The sequence below is a fragment of the Pseudophryne corroboree genome, chromosome 3 (genome assembly GCF_028390025.1).
Source record: "Pseudophryne corroboree isolate aPseCor3 chromosome 3, aPseCor3.hap2, whole genome shotgun sequence".
Classification (NCBI taxonomy): Eukaryota; Metazoa; Chordata; class Amphibia; order Anura; family Myobatrachidae; genus Pseudophryne; species Pseudophryne corroboree.
This window is the reverse complement of record NC_086446.1, coordinates 36,611,946-36,629,662: the sequence shown is the minus strand read 5'-3', so window position 1 is coordinate 36,629,662 and position 17,717 is coordinate 36,611,946. Positions and strand designations below refer to the sequence as shown.

At 47.5% G+C, this 17,717-nt stretch overlaps 1 protein-coding gene across 1 annotated transcript in view; it reads right to left on the bottom strand.

Annotated features, from left to right (window-relative positions):
* Positions 1–17,680, bottom strand: part of LOC135054642 (zinc finger protein 271-like) — a 131,346-nt gene extending 113,666 nt beyond the window's left edge. Inside the window, exons 1-2 of the mRNA XM_063957872.1 lie at positions 17,645–17,680; positions 2,104–2,287 (exon numbers count right to left, since the gene is read on the bottom strand). The gene's annotated coding sequence lies outside the window, so the exon portion shown is untranslated. The remainder of the gene's footprint in view (positions 1–2,103; positions 2,288–17,644) is intronic.
* Between the last annotated feature and the right edge of the window lie 37 nt (positions 17,681–17,717).

The window sequence follows — 17,717 nt, the reverse complement described above, 5'->3', positions numbered from 1 at the left end:
CTGTATAATGCCCCATTCCCAGCAGCCACCTCTCCAGTCATCACCCAGACACATCCCCTGGTGTTACTGTATTAATGCCCCATTCCAAGCAACCACCTCTCCAGTCATCACCCAGACACATCCCCTGGTGATACTGTATAATGCCCTATTCCCAGCAGCCACCTCTCCAGTCATCACCCAGACACATCCCCTGGTGATACTGTATAATGCCCTATTCCCAGCAGCCACCTCTCCAGTCATCACCCAGACACATCCCCTGGTGTTACTGTATAATGTCCCATTCACAGCAGTCACCTCTCCAGTCATCAACCAGACACGAACCCTGGTGTTACTGTATAATGCCCCATTCCCAGCAGTCACCTCTCCAGTCATCACCCAGACACGTACCCTGGTGTTACTGTATAATGTCCCATTCGCAGCAGTCATCACCCAGACATGACCCCTTGTGTTACTGTATAATGTCCCATTCCCAGCAGTCACCTCTCCAGTTACCACCCAGACACATCCCCGGTGTTACTGTATAATGTCCCATTCCCAGCAGTCACCTCTCCAGTCATCACCCAGACACATCCCCTGGTGTTACTGTATAATGTCCCATTCCCAGCAGTCACCTCTCCAGTCATCACCCAGACACATACCCCAGTGTCACTGTATAATGCCCCATTCCCAGCAGTCACCTCTCCAGTTATTATTCGGATACGTCCGCTGGTGTTACTGTATAATGTCCCATTGCCGGCAGTCACCTCTCCAGTCATCACCCAGACACATCCCCTGGTGTTACTGTATAATGTCCCATTCCCAGCAGTCACCTCTCCAGTCATCACCCAGACACGTCCACTGGTTTTACTGTATAATGTCCCATTCTCAGCAGTCACCTCTCCAGTCATCACCCAGACACATCCCCTGGTGTTACTGTGTAATGCCCCATTCCCAGCAGTCACCTCTCCAGTCATCACCCAGACACGTCCCCTGGTGTTACTGTGTAATATCCCATTCCCAGCAGTCATCACCCAGACATGACCCCTGGTGTTACTGTATAATGTCCCATTCCCAGCAGTCACCTCTCCAGTCATCACCCAGACACATCCCCTGGTGTTACTGTATAATATTCCATTCCCAGCAGTCACCTCTCCAGTCATCACCCAGACACATCCCCTGGTGTTACTGTATAATGCCCCATTCCCAGCAGTCACCTCTCCAGTCATCACCCAGACACATACACCAGTGTCACTGTATAATGCCCCATTCCCAGCAGTCACCTCTCCAGTTATTACTCGGACACGTCCCCTGGTGTTACTGTATAATGTCCCATTGCCGGCAGTCACCTCTCCAGTCATCACCCAGACACATCCACTGGTTTTACTGTATAATGTCCCATTCTCAGCAGTCATCACCCAGACACGTCCCCTGGTGTTACTGTGTAATGCTCCATTCCCAGCAATCACCTCTCCAGTCATCACCCAGACACGTCCCCTGGTGTTACTGTGTAATGTCCCAATCCCGGCAGTCAACTCTCCAGTCATCACCCAGACACGTCCCCTGGTGTTACTGTATAATGTCCCATTCCTGGCAGTCACCTCTCCAGTCATCACCCAGACACATCCCCTGGTGTTACTGTATAATGTCCCATTCCCAGCAGTCACCTCTCCAGTCATCACCCAGACACGTCCACTGGTGTTACTGTATAATGTCCCATTCTCAGCAGTCACCTCTCCAGTCATCACCCAGACACATCCCCTGATGTTACTGTATAATGCCCCATTCCCACCAGTCACCTCTCCAGTCATCACCCAGACATCTCCTGGTGTTACTGTATAATGTCCCATTCCCAGCAGTCACCTCTCCAGTCATCACCCAGACACGTCCACTGGTGTTACTGTATAATGTCCCATTCTCAGCAGTCACCTCTCCAGTCATCACCCAGACACGTCCCCTGGTGTTACTGTATAATGCCCCATTCCCAGCAATCACCTCTCCAGTCATCACCCAGACACGTCCCCTGGTGTTATTGTATAATGTCCCATTCCCAGCAGTCACCTCTCCAGTCATCACCCAGACACGTCCCCTGGTGTTACTGTATAATGCCCCATTCCCAGCAGTCACCTCTCCAGTCAGCAGCTGAATGATCTTGTTGGCGAGTTCCTGGAACTTCTGGTCACTGTGTCTCTTATCTATCAGTGAGTGAGGTGAAGGCAGCGTGATGGGGCTCTGAGACCTGCTCAGTCCTCCTGACACACGAGGATGGCTGCTGGGTGTCTCACGCTCACCAGATGTCTTATTCACAACTCTGTGAAATGGGGAAGACATCAATATCACTGTAAATACGCCCAGATCCCCTCACCTCCACAGTCTTGTCCCTGAATTATTACTATAGCTAATAGGAGTTTGGTACTTATCAGATAAATCCTTTTCTTTGAATCCACAGGGGGCACTGGAGTACTCTTGGGATATGGAAGGTGCGATAGCAGGGATAGGCACATTTAAAATTTTTAATGTGTAACATTCCTTCCCCTTCCATACTCCCAAGATGCCTCAGTGTTTTTTTGCTGAGCCAAATAGGAGTGAAAGAGAGGATGAACAATGGAGAATTACATATAACATAACGGACAACTAGAAAGTTGACACGACAATAGATAACAATCACCTTAGCATTTGATCAAGTCGGTGAAAATGTGTTACCATAAGAACTATTGAACTTACCACCAGCCAGGTGAAAATGCTCTGGGTGGGTGACCAGTGGCCCCTGTGGATATAAAGAAAAGGATTTATCTGTTAAGTACCAAAATCCTATTTTTTTCATCCATTAGGGGTCACTGGAGTACACTTGGGACGTACCAAAGTTTCCCCCTTGGGCGGGAGATCTGGTAGGCACCGTAACACTAGATGGTCAAAGCTAGAAGCTGATGCCGCAGAATTATCAAACTTGTAAAAGCGCACAAACGTCTGCCCTGATGGCCATGTAACCGCATGGCAAGGTTGCGTCGTAGAAGCTCCACGACCTGCTGCCCATGACGTTCCCACAGAACGCATGTAATGTGCTGAAACAGATGCAGTCGGTGTTAAACTAGCATGAAAGTACCCTGGCCGAATGGTCAGGTTAATCTATCTGGCCAAGGTCTGTTTGGAAGCTGGCCAACCATTCTTGACTGCATAATAGAGGACAAAGTATCCATTTTATGTTCTGTTGATGTTCGGGATACATTAACGCAGAGTGCACTTACCACATCCAAAGAAGCCGGAGTTTCTGAATCTTCTGAAAAACTGGAACTATGACTGGTTGATTGATGTGAAAGAAGATACTACCTGTGGTAGAAAAGCGGGATTTGTTCAAAGTTCCGCTCTGTCAGTATGAAATACCAGATACGGTGGCTTGCATGACAAGGCACCCAATTGTGCAACACGCCTTGCCGAAGCTAAGGTTAGGAGAAACACATTTTTCCTAGTTAGAAACTTAACATCCACGTGTTGGAAGGGTTCAAAACTTGACTGCAAAAACATGCAAAACTAGATTCAAGTCCCATGGAGCTGTAGGGTGGAATGAATGGAGGTTGCACTCTAAGGACACCTTGCAGGAAAGTGTGAACTGTTGGCAAAAGAGCTAAACGCCTTTGAAAGAAAACTGACAAGACAGAGACCTGCACCGTTAGTGTCGCTAAACGTAGTCCTCCATCTAACCCCGCCTGTAAAAAGAGCAAAAGATGGGATAACTTGAAAGAATATGTCGGAAACATCCTAGCTTCACACCAACCTATATAAGCTTGCCAAATCCTGTGATAATGAGCTGCTGAAACTGGCTTCCTAGCACGTAACATGGTTGGTATAACAAACTGTGGAATGCCCTCTCGTCTTGAGAGTGGTCTCAACAGCCACCCGGTAAAACGCAGCAGCGCTAAATCGGGGTAAAAGAACGATCCCTGCTGTAGTAGGTCTGGACGTAGCAGAATCAGCCAGGGATCATCTGCGAGTAGACCATGGAGATCCGAGAACCACACTCTCCGATGCCAATGAGGCGCCACTAGTATGACGGTCATGGACTCTCGTTTGATCCGCTTTAGTAACCGAGGAAGCAGCGGAAACGGAAATAGATACACGAGGCTGTATATGCTGAGAGCATCCACTGCCACTGTCTTTGGATCTCTTGTTCTGGACACATAACTGTCTGATGATTATGGCGAGAAGCCATTAGATCCACCTTTCGGTAACTCCACCGCTGGACTAACATCTGGAACACTTCTGGATGTAAGGCCCATTCACACTTGATTTTTATTTTTAAGTTGACAATCCAACCGTACTGAACCAGTACACCGTACAACAGTAAGGCATGTTTAAGAAGTATTTGTTGAGACGAAGCCTTGATGAGAAGGTCATCTAAGTATGGAACGATTATCACTCCCAGGGATTGGAGATGAACTATCATCACAGACATCAACTTTGTGAATACCCGAGGCACTTGTTGTACTGCGAACTTAAGTACGCCTGATGCAGTGGCCAAATTGGAATGTGTAAGTACGCATCCTTGAGATCCCACGAAATCATGAATTGCTGTGGTTCTAAACCTGCAATCACTGACCGTAGGGATTCCATCTTGAATGTGTAGTAAGTGATGTACCGATTGATACCCTTTAGGTTCCATATCTGTGACCGAGCCATACGGTTTTGGTACTACAAAAAGATTGGAATAAAACCCTTGACCTAGTTGGTGTACTGGAACCAGAACCAAAACTCTGTACGAGAGACTGAATAGCGGTCTGCAGACCTGCTCACTTGTCGGCTGACACAAGCAGACGTCTTGAAAAACCACATTGGTTGTAGACAATCGAACTCAATTTTGAAACCTTTGAAAACATAATTGCGGATCCACCTGTCTGTGATGTCTGAAGCCACGCGAAGTGAAACTTCTGAAGGCGTGCTCCCACAACTTAAGAGCCATGATGGGCTGGAAGCCCGTCATGCCACTGGCTTGTCAGCGGCCTTTGTGTCCTGACGACGGTTAGTGGTTTGTTGAAAACCACGTCCCTCTGCATGGTTGTTCCTCTAGCCCAGCCTCGAAAGGACCGAGGTCTAAAAGATTTGAATGCTGGTCCATCGTATTTCCTTTTAGGAACCGGTGCAGGCAATGGCAGGAAAACAGATCTCCCCCCTAGGCTTAATAGCCTGTTATGTCCCTTATAGCCCTGGCCACCATCCCTTATATTTAGGGGAACCACTGAACTAGGGACCGCCATGACCTCCCCCAATGCTTAAAGCAGTAATCCGCGCCTAGCTTCTTCAGCCCACACCCCCTCGCATTGTATACCAAGCGCCGGCTCTGAGTGGCGGTGCCCTGCAGCAGCAGCTATTCACCGTGGTCTGTGCGCTTGTGGAAGCTGGAGAGCAGGTAGATGTGTGATATGACGGGCGTCCAGCGGCGGCAGTGTGATCTGTCCGCTTCTGCGAGCCGCGCTGCCAGAAGCTGCATCTCTGGAGCCAAGAGGTGTAGCCTGACAGGTGCCCAGCGGCAGCATTATTTGACCGCTGCTGGAAGCCGCTTCCCAGTTGTCTAGAGGGGCAAATTGTAGAGGCCAGCGGCAGCGCTGTTTGGTGCTGCGCTGCTGGGTGCCGGAGGAACGGGCAGGTGTGGAGCGACACAGGTGCCCAGTGGCAGTATGTGTCTGACCGCTGGTGGGAGCCGGGAAGCGGGGGAGTTTGAGCCAGTAAAGCTATACCTTAGTAAGCAGCTCGTGCAAAAAACGTTCTCCACACATGGAGTGAGAATAGTTAGAAAAATTAAAAGTAAACCCTGGAATGACTCCAGGATGCGACCTTCCCTGGTGAAGGCACAAAAAACACTGAGGCATCTTGGGAGTATGGAGGTGGGAAGAGGGTTACACATTTAAATATTTAAATGTTCCTATCCCTACTATCGCACCGTCCATATCCCAAGAGTACTACAGTGCCCTCTAGTGGATGAAAAAGAAATAAGTGATGTCACTGTGACACTCCCAGATTCCCTCACCTCCCCAGTCATATCCCTGTATTATTACTATAGACATAAGTGATGTCACTGTGACGCTCCCAGATCCCCTCACCTCCCCAGTCATATCCCTGTATTACTACTATAGATATAAGTGATGTCACTGTGACGCTCCCAGATCCTCTCACCTCCCACTCACGTCCCTGTATTATTACTATAGATATAAGTGATGTTACTGTGATGCTCCCAAATCCCCCTCACCTCCCCAGTCATGTCCCTGTATTATTACTACAGATATAAGTGACATCACTGTGACACCCCCAGATCCCCTCACCTCCCCAGTCATGTCCCTGTATTATTATTATAATAGATATAAGTGATGTCACTGTTCCTCTCCCAGATCCCCTCAACTCCCCACTCATGTCCCTGTATTATTACTATAGATATGTGATGTCACTGTAACACTTCCAGACCCCCTCACCCCCCAGTCATGTTCCTGTAGTATTATTATAATTATTATTGAAGATATAAGTGATGTCACTATGATGCTCCCAGAATCCCTCATCTCCCCAGTCATGTCCCTGTATTATTTACTATAGATTTAAGTGGTGTCACTGTGATGCTCCCAGATCCCCTCACCTCCCCAGTCATGTCACTGTATTATTACTACAGATATAAGTGACATCACTGTGACACCCCCAGATCCCCTCACCTCCCCAGTCATGTCCCTGTATTATTATTATAATAGATATAAGTGATGTCACTGTTCCTCTCCCAGATCCCCTCAACTCCCCACTCATGTCCCTGTATTATTACTATAGATATGTGATGTCACTGTAACACTTCCAGACCCCCTCACCCCCCAGTCATGTCCCTGTAGTATTATTCTTATTATAATTATTAGTAGAGATATAAGTGGTGTCACTGTGACGCTCCAAGATCCCCTCACCTCTCCAGTCATGTCCCTGTATTATTACTATAGATATAAGTGATGTCACTGTGATGTTTCCAGATCCCCTCACCTCCCCAGTCATGTCCCTGTGTTAATACTATAGATATAAGTGATGTCACTGTGACATTTCCAGATCCCCATACATCCACAGTCATGTCCCCGTATTATTTCTAAAGCTATTAGTGATATCACTGTGACGTTCCCAGTTCCTCTCACCTTCCAATTCATGTCCCTGTATAATTACTATAGATATAAGTGACATCACTGTGAAGCTCCCAGATCCCCATCATCTCCACAATCACGTCACTGTATTATTACTATAGATGTAAGTGACATCACTGTGACATTCTCAGATTTCCTCACCTTCCCGGTTATGTCCCTGTATTATTACTATAGATATAAGTGATGTTACTGTAACGCTCCCAGATCCCCCTCATCCCCCCAGTCATGTCCCTGTATTATTACTATAGATATGTGATGTCACTCTGACACTCCCAGACCCCCTCATCTCCACAGTCATGTCACTGTATTACTATAGATGTAAGTGACGTCACTGTGACATTCTCAGATTTCCTCACCTCCCCGGTTATGTCCCTGTATTATTACTATAGATATAAGTGATGTTACTGTAACGCTCCCAGATCCCTTCACCTCCCCAGTCATGTCCCTGTATTATTACTATAGATACAAGTGATGTCACTGTGACGATCCCAGATCCTCTCACCTTCCACTCACATCCATATATTATTATAGAGATAAGTGATGTCACTGTAACACTCCCAGACCCCCTCACCTCCCAGGTCATGTCCCTGTATTATTACTATAGACATAAGTGATGTCACTGTGACGCTCCCAGATCCTCTCACCTCCCACTCACGTCCCTGTATTATTACTATAGATATAAGTGATGTTACTGTGACGCTCCCAGATCCCCCTCACCTCCCCAGTAATGTCCCTGTATTATTACTATAGATAAGTGACGTCACTGTGACATTCCCAGATCCCCTCACCTTCCCAGTCCTGTCCCTGTATTACTATAGATATTAGTGATGTCATTGTAACACTACCAGATCCGTTCACCTCCCCAGTCGTGTCCCTGTATTATTACTATAGATATGAGATGTAACTGTAACACTCCCAGAGCCCCTCACCCATGTCCTTATATTATTATTATTATAATTAAAGTTTTATTTACTTTTTTGATTGTGTGACTAAAGTGATGGATAAAGGTGGAGCCATGGATATAGCTTATATAGACTTTAGTAAGGCTTTTGACACTGTTCCACATTGCAGACTGCTAAATAAACTTGAAAGTTTGGGATTGGATATTAGGATTATTGAATGGATAAGATCTTGGTTGAAGGATAGAAAACAGAGAGTTGTGGTAAATGGAGTGCATTCACAGGAGGGAAATGTTACCAGTGGAGTACCCCAGGGATCTGTACTTGGACCAGTGCTTTTTAATATCTTTATTGGTGACATTGCAAATGGCATTAAAGGGAAAGCATGCCTTTTTGCAGATGACACAAAGGTATGCAACAGGGTAGACACACCAGGTGGGGTAAAACAAATGATTGAGGATCTAGGTAGACTAGAGGAATGGTCAAGAGTCTGGCAATTACAGTTTAATGCCAAAAAATGCAAAATCATGCACTTGGGTCTCAAAAATCCTAAAGCTAAATATAGTATTAATGGCACTATACTGGAAACTACTGAGGAGGAAAGGGATCTAGGAGTCACTATTTCAGATGACTTAAAGGCAGGTAAGCAATGTAACAAGGCAATGAGGAAGGCTAGTCAGATGCTTGGCTGCATTGGGAGAGGAATCAGCAGCAGAAAGAAAGAAGTAATAATGCCACTGTATAGGTCATTGGTACGGCCTCATCTAGAATACTGTATTCAGTTCTGGAGGCCATATCTTCAAAATGATATTAATACATTAGAAACTGTACAAAGGAGGGCAACTAAAATGGTGCATGGCCTACATCACAAAACATACCCAGAAAGACTAAGAAATGTCAATATGTATAGTTTGGAGCAGAGAAGGGAAAGGGGGGCATGATAAAAACTTTCAAATAAATCAAGGGTTTTAACAAAGTCCAGGAGGGAAACATTCTCCAAATGAAGAGAAGCAATAGGACACGATGACATGCACTGAGGCTGGAGGGGGGGAGGTTCAGGGGAAATTTGCGGAAAAATTATTTCATAAAAAGGGTAGTGGACAAGTGGAATAGCCTCCCATCAGAGGTGGTAGAGGCTAAGACAGTAGAGCAATTTAAACATGCATGGGATAGACATAAGGATATCCTTAGACAGAAATAAGGATCAAATAAGGTTAGAGATAAAAATAATGTAAAAAAAAAAAGGGGGCAGACTAGATGGGCCAAGTGGTTCTTATCTGCCGACAAATTCTATGTTTCTAAGTGATGTCACTATGATGCTCCGAGATCTCCTCATCTCCCCAGTCATGTCCCTGTATTATTATTATAGATGTAAGTGGTGTCACAGTGACGCTCCCAGATCCCCTCACCTCCCCAGTCATATTCCTGTATTATAACTAAAGATATGTAATGTCACTGTGATGCTCCTAGATCCACTTACCTCCATAGTGATGTCCCTGTATTAATACTATAGATATAAGTGATGTCACTGTGACGTTTCCAGATCCCCATACCTCCCCAGTCATGTCCCTGTATAATTACTATAGATATAAGTGACGTCACTATGATGCGCTCATATCCCCTCACCTCCCCAATAATGTCCCTCTATAATTACTATAGATATAAGTGATGTCACAGTGACACTCCCAGATACCCTCACGTCCCCAATCATGTCCCTGTATTATTACTATAGATATAAGTGACGTCACTGTGAAGCTCCCACATCCCCATCACCTCCCCAGTCATGTCCCTGTATTATCACTATAGTTATAAGTGATGTAAATGTGACGCTACCAGATTTCCCCCACCCCCAGTCATGTCCCCGTATTATTATTATAGATGTAAGTGATGTCACTGTGACATTCCCAGATGCCCTCACCTTCCCAGTCATGTCCCTGTATTATTACTATAGATGTAAGAGATGTCACTGTGACGCTCCCAGATCCCCTCACCTTTCCAGTCATGTCCCTGTATTATTACTATAGATATAAGTGATGTCACTGTGAAGCTCCCAGACCCCCTCATCTCCCTATTCATGTCCCTGTATTATTACTATAGATATAAGTGATATCACAGTGATGCTCCCAGATCCCCTCACCTCCACAGTCATGTCCCTGTATTATTACTATAGATATAAGTGATGTCACTGTGACTCTCACAGATTTCCTCACCTCCCCATTCATGACCTTGTATTATTACTAGAGATACAAGTAATGTCACTGTGACAGTCCCAGACCCCATCACCTCCCCAGTCATGTCCCTGTATTATTACTGTAGATATAAGTGAAATCACTGTGTCATTCCATCATCCCCTAACCAGTCATGTCCCTGTATTATTACTATAGATATAAGTGATGTCACTGTGACATCACCACCAATATATTATACTAATAATAACAGGACACCACAACCTGCTTCCCCTGTATAATAATAATAATGACAGGACACCACAGGCTGCTGCCCCTGTATTATTATAATAATAATATTAATAAGTGGACCCCACTAGCTACTCCTTCTTTATAATATTAATAATAGGACAACAAAGGCTAGTCCTCCTGTATAATAATAAAAATAACAGGACACCACAGGCCGCTCCCCTGTATAATAATAATAACAACAACAACAACAAATGCACACCACAGGCTACTTCCCCTGTATAATAATAATAAATAGGATTTTGGTACTCACTGTTAAATCCTTTTCTCCTAGTCCGTAGAGGATGCTGGGGACTCCAAAAGGACCATGGGGTATAGACGGGATCCGCAGGAACTTAGGCACACTAAAAGACTTAAGACTGGGTGTGAACTGGCTCCTCCCTCTATGCCCCTCCTCCAGACCTCAGTTATAGGAACTGTGCCCAGGAGAGATGGACAGTACAAGGAAAGATTTTTGTTTAAACTAAGGGCTACCCAAAATACCAGCCCACACCAAAGACATTCCGCACAACCGGAATAACACCAAAACCAGATAACAGTTAATGTAAAAACTCCAGCAACCAGCTGTAACAAACCAACATACAAGTCGTGTACAACCGACTCAACAGTAAGTAAATTCACATAATGCAAGTAATAGTCCGCACTGGGACGGGCGCCCAGCATCCTCTACGGACTAGGAGAAAAGGATTTAACGGTGAGTACCAAAATCCTATTTTCTCTTACGTCCTAGAGGATGCTGGGGACTCCAAAAGGACCATGGGGATTATACCAAAGCTCCAGAACGGGCGGGAGAGTGTGGACGACTCTGCAGCACCGACTGAGCAAACGCCAGGTCCTCCTCGGCCAGTGTATCGAACTTATAGAATTTAGCAAAAGTGTTCGAACCCGACCAAGTAGCTGCTCGGCAAAGCTGAAGTGCCGAGACACCTTGGGCAGCCGCCCAAGATGAACCCACCTTTCTGGTAGAATGGGCTTTAACCACCTTCGGCACCGGTAACCCCACCGAAGAATAAGCCTGTTGGATCGTATTACAAATCCAGCGAGCAATAGTTTGTTTTGACGCTGGATGACCAACCTTGTTTGCCGCATACAAAACAAACAACGCTTCAGTTTTCCTAGTAACAGCTGTCCTAGCAACGTAAACCTTTAACGCTCTTACAACATCCAGCGATTTTGGAATAGCCACAACATCCGAAGCTACCGGAACGACAATAGGCTGGTTAATGTGAAATGACGAAACCACTTTTGGTAGAAATTGTGGACGAGTCCTCAATTCCGCTCTATCCGCATGAAATATCAAATACGGACTCTTATGCGATAAAGCCGCTAATTCCGAAACCCGTCTGGCAGATGCCAGCACCAACAGCATAACCACCTTCCAAGTGAGAAATCTTAATTAAACCTTCCGCAAAGGTTCGAACCAGGAGGACATAAAGAATCGCAGGACAACCTCAAGGTCCCACGGGGCTACAGGCGGTACAAACGGTGGATTGATATGCATCACCCCCTTCACAAAAGTCTGCACCTCAGGGATGGTAGCTAACTCTTGTTGAAAGAAAATAGACAAAGCTGAAATCTGCACCTTGATGGAACCCAATTTCAGGCCTGCATCTACCCCCGCCTGTAAAAAGTGGAGAAAACGACCCAAGTGAAAATCCTCCGCAGGGGCCTTTTTAACCTCACACCAGGAAACGTATTTCCTCCAGATACGGTGATAATGTTTTGCCGTAACCTCTTTCCGAGCCTTAATGAGAGTTGGAATGACCTCCCTGGGAATCCCCTTGCGAGCTAAGATCTGGCGCTCAACCTCCATGCCGTCAAATGCAGCCGCGGTAATTCCAGAAACACGCATGGACCCTGTAACAACAGATCATCCCTTAGAGGAAGCGGCCAAGGATCCTCCACCAGCAAGTTCTGAAGATCCGGGTACCAGGGCCTTCTTGGCCAGTCTGGAACGACGAAAATTGCCTGAACCCTTGTTCGACGAATGATCGCCAGCACCCTTGGAATGAGAGGAAGAGGAGGGAACACATACACCGACCGGAAGATCCACAGAGACACCAGGGCGTCCACTGCTGTGGCCTGTGGGTCCCTTGACCTGGAACAATATCTCGGGAGCATCTTGTTGAGCCGAGACGCCATCATGTCTATCATCGGAATTCCCCAGCGACCTGTCATTTCTGCAAAAACCTCTTGGTGCAGAGCCCACTCTCCCGGATGAAGATCGCGTCTGCTGAGAAAATCCGCTTCCCAGTTGTCCACCCCTGGTAGGAAAACCGCTGACAGTGCGCTGAGTTGTTGTTCCGCCTAGCGAAGTATCTTTGTTGACTCCGCCATTGCCGCTCTGCTCTTTGTTCCGCCTTGCCGGTTTACATGGGCCACCGCTGTGATGTTGTCTGACTGTACCAGGACCGGATGACCCTGAAGAAGACTTCTTGCTTGGAGCAGGCCGTTGTAAATGGCTCTTAACTCTAGAACATTTATGTGGAGACAGGCTTCCTGGGGCGACCATTTTCCCTGGAAATGTCTTCCTTGGGTGACCGCGCCCCAGCCCCGGAGACTTGCATCTGTTGTCAGAAGTACCCACTCCTGGATACCGAATCGGCGTCCCCCCAGGAGGTGATTCATTTGTAGCCACCATAGGAGAGAGATTCTGGTTCTGGGAGACAGACTGATCTTCTGGTGAATGTATAGATGAGACCCTGACCATTTGCTCAGCAAGTCCCACTGAAAAACACGGGCGTGAAATCTGCCATATGGAATGGCTTTGTACGCAGCAACCATCTTCCCCAGAACCCGAGTACAATGATGTACTGACACACTTGACGGCTTCAGAAGTTCCCTGACCATCGTCTGCAATTCCCGAGCCTTTTCTTCTGGAAGGAATACCTTCTGCAACTCCGTATCCAGAATCATGCCCAGAAACGTAAGCCGAGTGGTCGGAATCAACTGTGATTTTGGCAAATTGAGGACCCAACCGTGTTGTCGCAGGACCGATAGAGACAACTCCACACTCTTCAGCAATCATTCCTTGGACCGCGACTTTATCAGGAGATCGTCCAAGTACGGGATAATTGAAACCCCTTGTCTGCGAAGCAGCACCATCATTTCCGCCATGACCTTGGTGAAAATCCTCGGAGCCGTGGAAAGCCCAAACGGCAACGTCTGAAATTGGTAATGAGAATCCTGTATCGCAAACCTGAGGAAAGCCTGATGCGGAGGATATATCGGGACATGTAAGTAGGCATCCTTTATGTCGACTGACCCCATAAAATCCCCCCCTTCCAGGCTGGAGATGACAGCTCGAAGGGTTTCCATCTTGAACTTGAACACTTTCAAGTATGGATTGAGGGATTTTAAATTTAGAATTGGTCTTAACGAACCGTCCGGTTTCGGCACCACAAAGAGGCTCGAGTAGAACCCCTCCCCCCTCTGAGAAGAGGGAACGGGAACAACGACCCTCTGCAGACACAGTTTTTGAATTGCTGCTAGCACTACCTCCCTGTCCGGAAGCCCAACTGGTAATGCCGAAATGAAGAACCGGTGAGGGGGCATCTCCTGAAACTCCAGCTTGTATCCCCGAGACACGATCTCTAGTATCCAGGCCTGATCGAAACCAGACCTGACTGAAACTTTGTAGACGGCCCCCCACCGGTTCGGTCTCCCCCAGGGAAGCCCCAGCGTCATGCTGTGGGCTTGGTAGCAGCAAGGGAGGACTTTTGGTCCTGGGCGTTTGACCCTGCAGGAGATTTCCTTCCCCTCCCTCTACCTTTTGAAGCGAGGAAGGACGAGCCTTTTCCACACCTGTATTTGTTGTGACGAAAGGACTGCATCTGTTGATGTGGTGCCTTTTTCTGTTGTGTGGGAACATAAGGGAGAAAAGAGGACTTACCCGCAGTCGCGGTCGAGACCAGGTCAGCCAAGCCGTCCCCGAATAAGACAGTACCTTTGAATGGTAGCGCTTCCATATTTTTCTTGGAGTCGGCATCCGCGTTCCATTGATGGATCCACAGGGCCCTCCTGGCTGATATCGACATGGCATTGGTTCTTGAACCCAAGAGACAAATGTCCCTCGCCGCATCCTTCAGGTAATCTGCAGCGTCCTTGATATAACCAAGAGTTAGCAGTACATTATCTCTATCCAGAGTATCTATATCATTTGCTAAATTCTCAGCCCATTTAGCAATGGCACTACTCACCCATACCGACGCCATAGCGGGTCTGAGTAATGCACCCGAATTAGCGAAAATGGACTTCAGAGATGTCTCCAGCTTGCGATCCGCCGGATCTTTGAGAGCTGCTGTGTCTGGAGACGGAAGCGCCACTTTCTTAGACAAATGAGATAAAGCTTTGTCAACAGTTGGAGATGCCTCCCATTTTTCCCTGTCATCTGAGGGAAAGGGATACGCCATGTAAATCCTCTTGGGAATCTGCCATTTCTTATCCAGCGACTCCCAAGCCTTTTCACAAAGAGTATTCATCTCATGAGAGGGAGGAAATTGTACCTCAGGTTTTTTACCCTTGAACAAGCAAATCCTTGTTTCCTGTACCGCAGGTTCATCAGAAATGTGCAAAACGTCTTTTATAGCCACAATCATGTACTGAATACTCTTAACTAAACGGGGATGTAACGCTGCCTCAGTGAAATCGACGTCGGAATCAGAGTCTGTGTCGGTATCAGTATCCCCCACATGATTAAAGGTCCGCTTTTGGGACCCAGATGGGGTTTGAACCTGAGACAAAGCCTCTTCCATGGACCTTCTCCATACCTGGGTCTGCTCCTCAGATTTATCTAACCTTTTTGTCAATGAAGTTACACTCGAGTTTAACGTACTCAGCAATGTCATTAAATCTGGAGCCGGCTGCGTCGACATTCCCAAGTCTAGCCCTGCATCCACTCCCCCAATAACCTCCTCCGGTGAATAAGCTTCAGCCTCAGACATGTCGACACAGAGTACCGACACCACACAACACCTAGAATGTCCCTGTTAGGTGACAGGCCTATAAGAGAAGCCAGATAAAGGACACAGAGGGAGTATGCCAGCCCACACCCCAGCGCCCATATATCGTAACACACGATATATGTGCCCAGCGCTGGTTACCGTAACAAGCACCAAGTACTGCGGCCCCCTTTAGTAAAAAGCCCCCGTTTTACTTGTAAAGGCAGGAAGCGTGGAGGTCCTCCGCAGCGTCTCACTCTGACCGCCTCGTGGAGCAGAGAAAATGGCGCCGGTGAGCTGCGGACTGAAGCTCCGCCTCCTTCCTGGCGCGCTTCGGCCCGCCAAATTCAAAATGTGTTAAAATGCCGGCGGGGGTCTGTGATGAGTGCCGAAGCACTCAGAATCCATATGCCGCCCCAAGGACTTCAGTAACATGCTGCCCAGGGCGCCCCCCCCAGCGCCCTGCACCCAGTAAATACCGTTGGTGAAGTGTGAGGGAGCATGGAGCACAGCGTGACCGCTGTGCTGTACCTTCTGTCTCTGAAGTCTTCTGCCGTCCTGATGTCTTCTGATCTTCTCATACTCACCCGACTTCTTTCTTCTGGCTTCTGTGAGGGGATGGACGGCGTGGCTCCGGAACAAGCAGCTAGGTGCACCAAGTGATCGAACCCTCTGCAGCTAATGGTGTGCAGTAGCCGAGAAGCAGAAGCCTTGAAACTCACAGAAGTAGGTCCTGCTTCTCTCCTCTCACTCCCACGCTGCAGGGAGCCTGTAGCCAGCAGGTCTCCCTGAAAATAAAAAACCTAACAAAAGTCTTTTCTAGAGAAACTCAGTAGAGCTCCCCTAGTGTATGACCCATCACTCCTGGGCACAAAGTCTAACTGAGGTCTGGAGGAGGGGCATAGAGGGAGGAGCCAGTTCACACCCAGTCTTAAGTCTTTTAGTTTGCCTAAGTTCCTGCGGATCCCGTCTATACCCCATGGTCCTTTTGGAGTCCCCAGCATCCTCTAGGACGTAAGAGAAATAATGCTTACCGTGTATAATAATAACAGGACACCACAGGCTGCTCCTCCTGTATAATAACAACAGGACACCACAGGCTGCTCCTACTGTATAAAAACAGAACACCACAGGCTGCTCTCCCTGTATAAAAATAATAACTGAACACCACAGGCTGCTCCCTCTGTATAATAATAACAGAGCACCATAGGCTGCTCCTCCTGTATAATAATAATAATAATAATAATAATCATAACAGGACACAACAGGCTGATCCTCCTGTATAATAATAATAACAACAGGACACAACAGGCTGCTCCCCCTGTAGAGTAGGATGCCACAAGCTGCTCCTCCTGTCTATTATGACAAGACAGGATGCTACCCCTGTATATTATTGCAACACAGGCTGCTCCTCCTGTATACTATTACAACACAAGATGTTACCCCTGTATATTATGACAACACCGGCCACTCCCCCTGTATACTATGACAGCACATGATGCTACCCCTGTATACTATGACAGCACAGGCCGCTGCCTCTGTATATTATGACAACACACGCTGCTCCTCCTGTATACTATGACAACACAGGCCGCTCCCGCTGTACAGCACAATGCCACAGGACACAGCACCTGTAATGTCCCGTGTATACAATTACGGTAACGGTGGGGTCTGCGCCACATGTACTACGGTAATGGCGAGGTCTGCGCCACATGTATTACGGTAACGGTGAAGTCTGCGCCACCTGTATTACGGTAACGACTGGGTCTGCGCCACCTGTATTACTGTAACAGCGGGGTCCGTGTCACCTGTATTACGGTAACGGCGGGGTCCGCGCCACCTGTATCACTGTAATGGCGGGGTCCGCGCCACCTGTATCACGGTGACGGCGCGGTCCGCGCCACGCGTATCACGGTAACGGTGGTGTCCGCGCCACCTGTGTCATGGTAACGGCGGGGTCCGCGCCACCTGTGTCACGGTAACGGCGGGGTCTGCGCCTCCTGCATTACGGTAACGGCGGGGTCTGCGCCACCTGTATTACGGTAATAGGACACTAGAGTGTCAGCCACCTGTACAGGGATAATGCAGCACCAGAGGCTGCTCCAGCTGCACTATAACAAGGCACCAGAGGCTGCTCCCCCTGTAGTACAGAACCTGACACCAGAGCTGCTCATCCTATAGAATAATAATAATAATATCATTACCTGCTGCCAGACACAGCAATGGCTGCTCTCTGCTCCTGCTGCCTTGTGGGAATGATAGAAGGAAGGCGGAGCT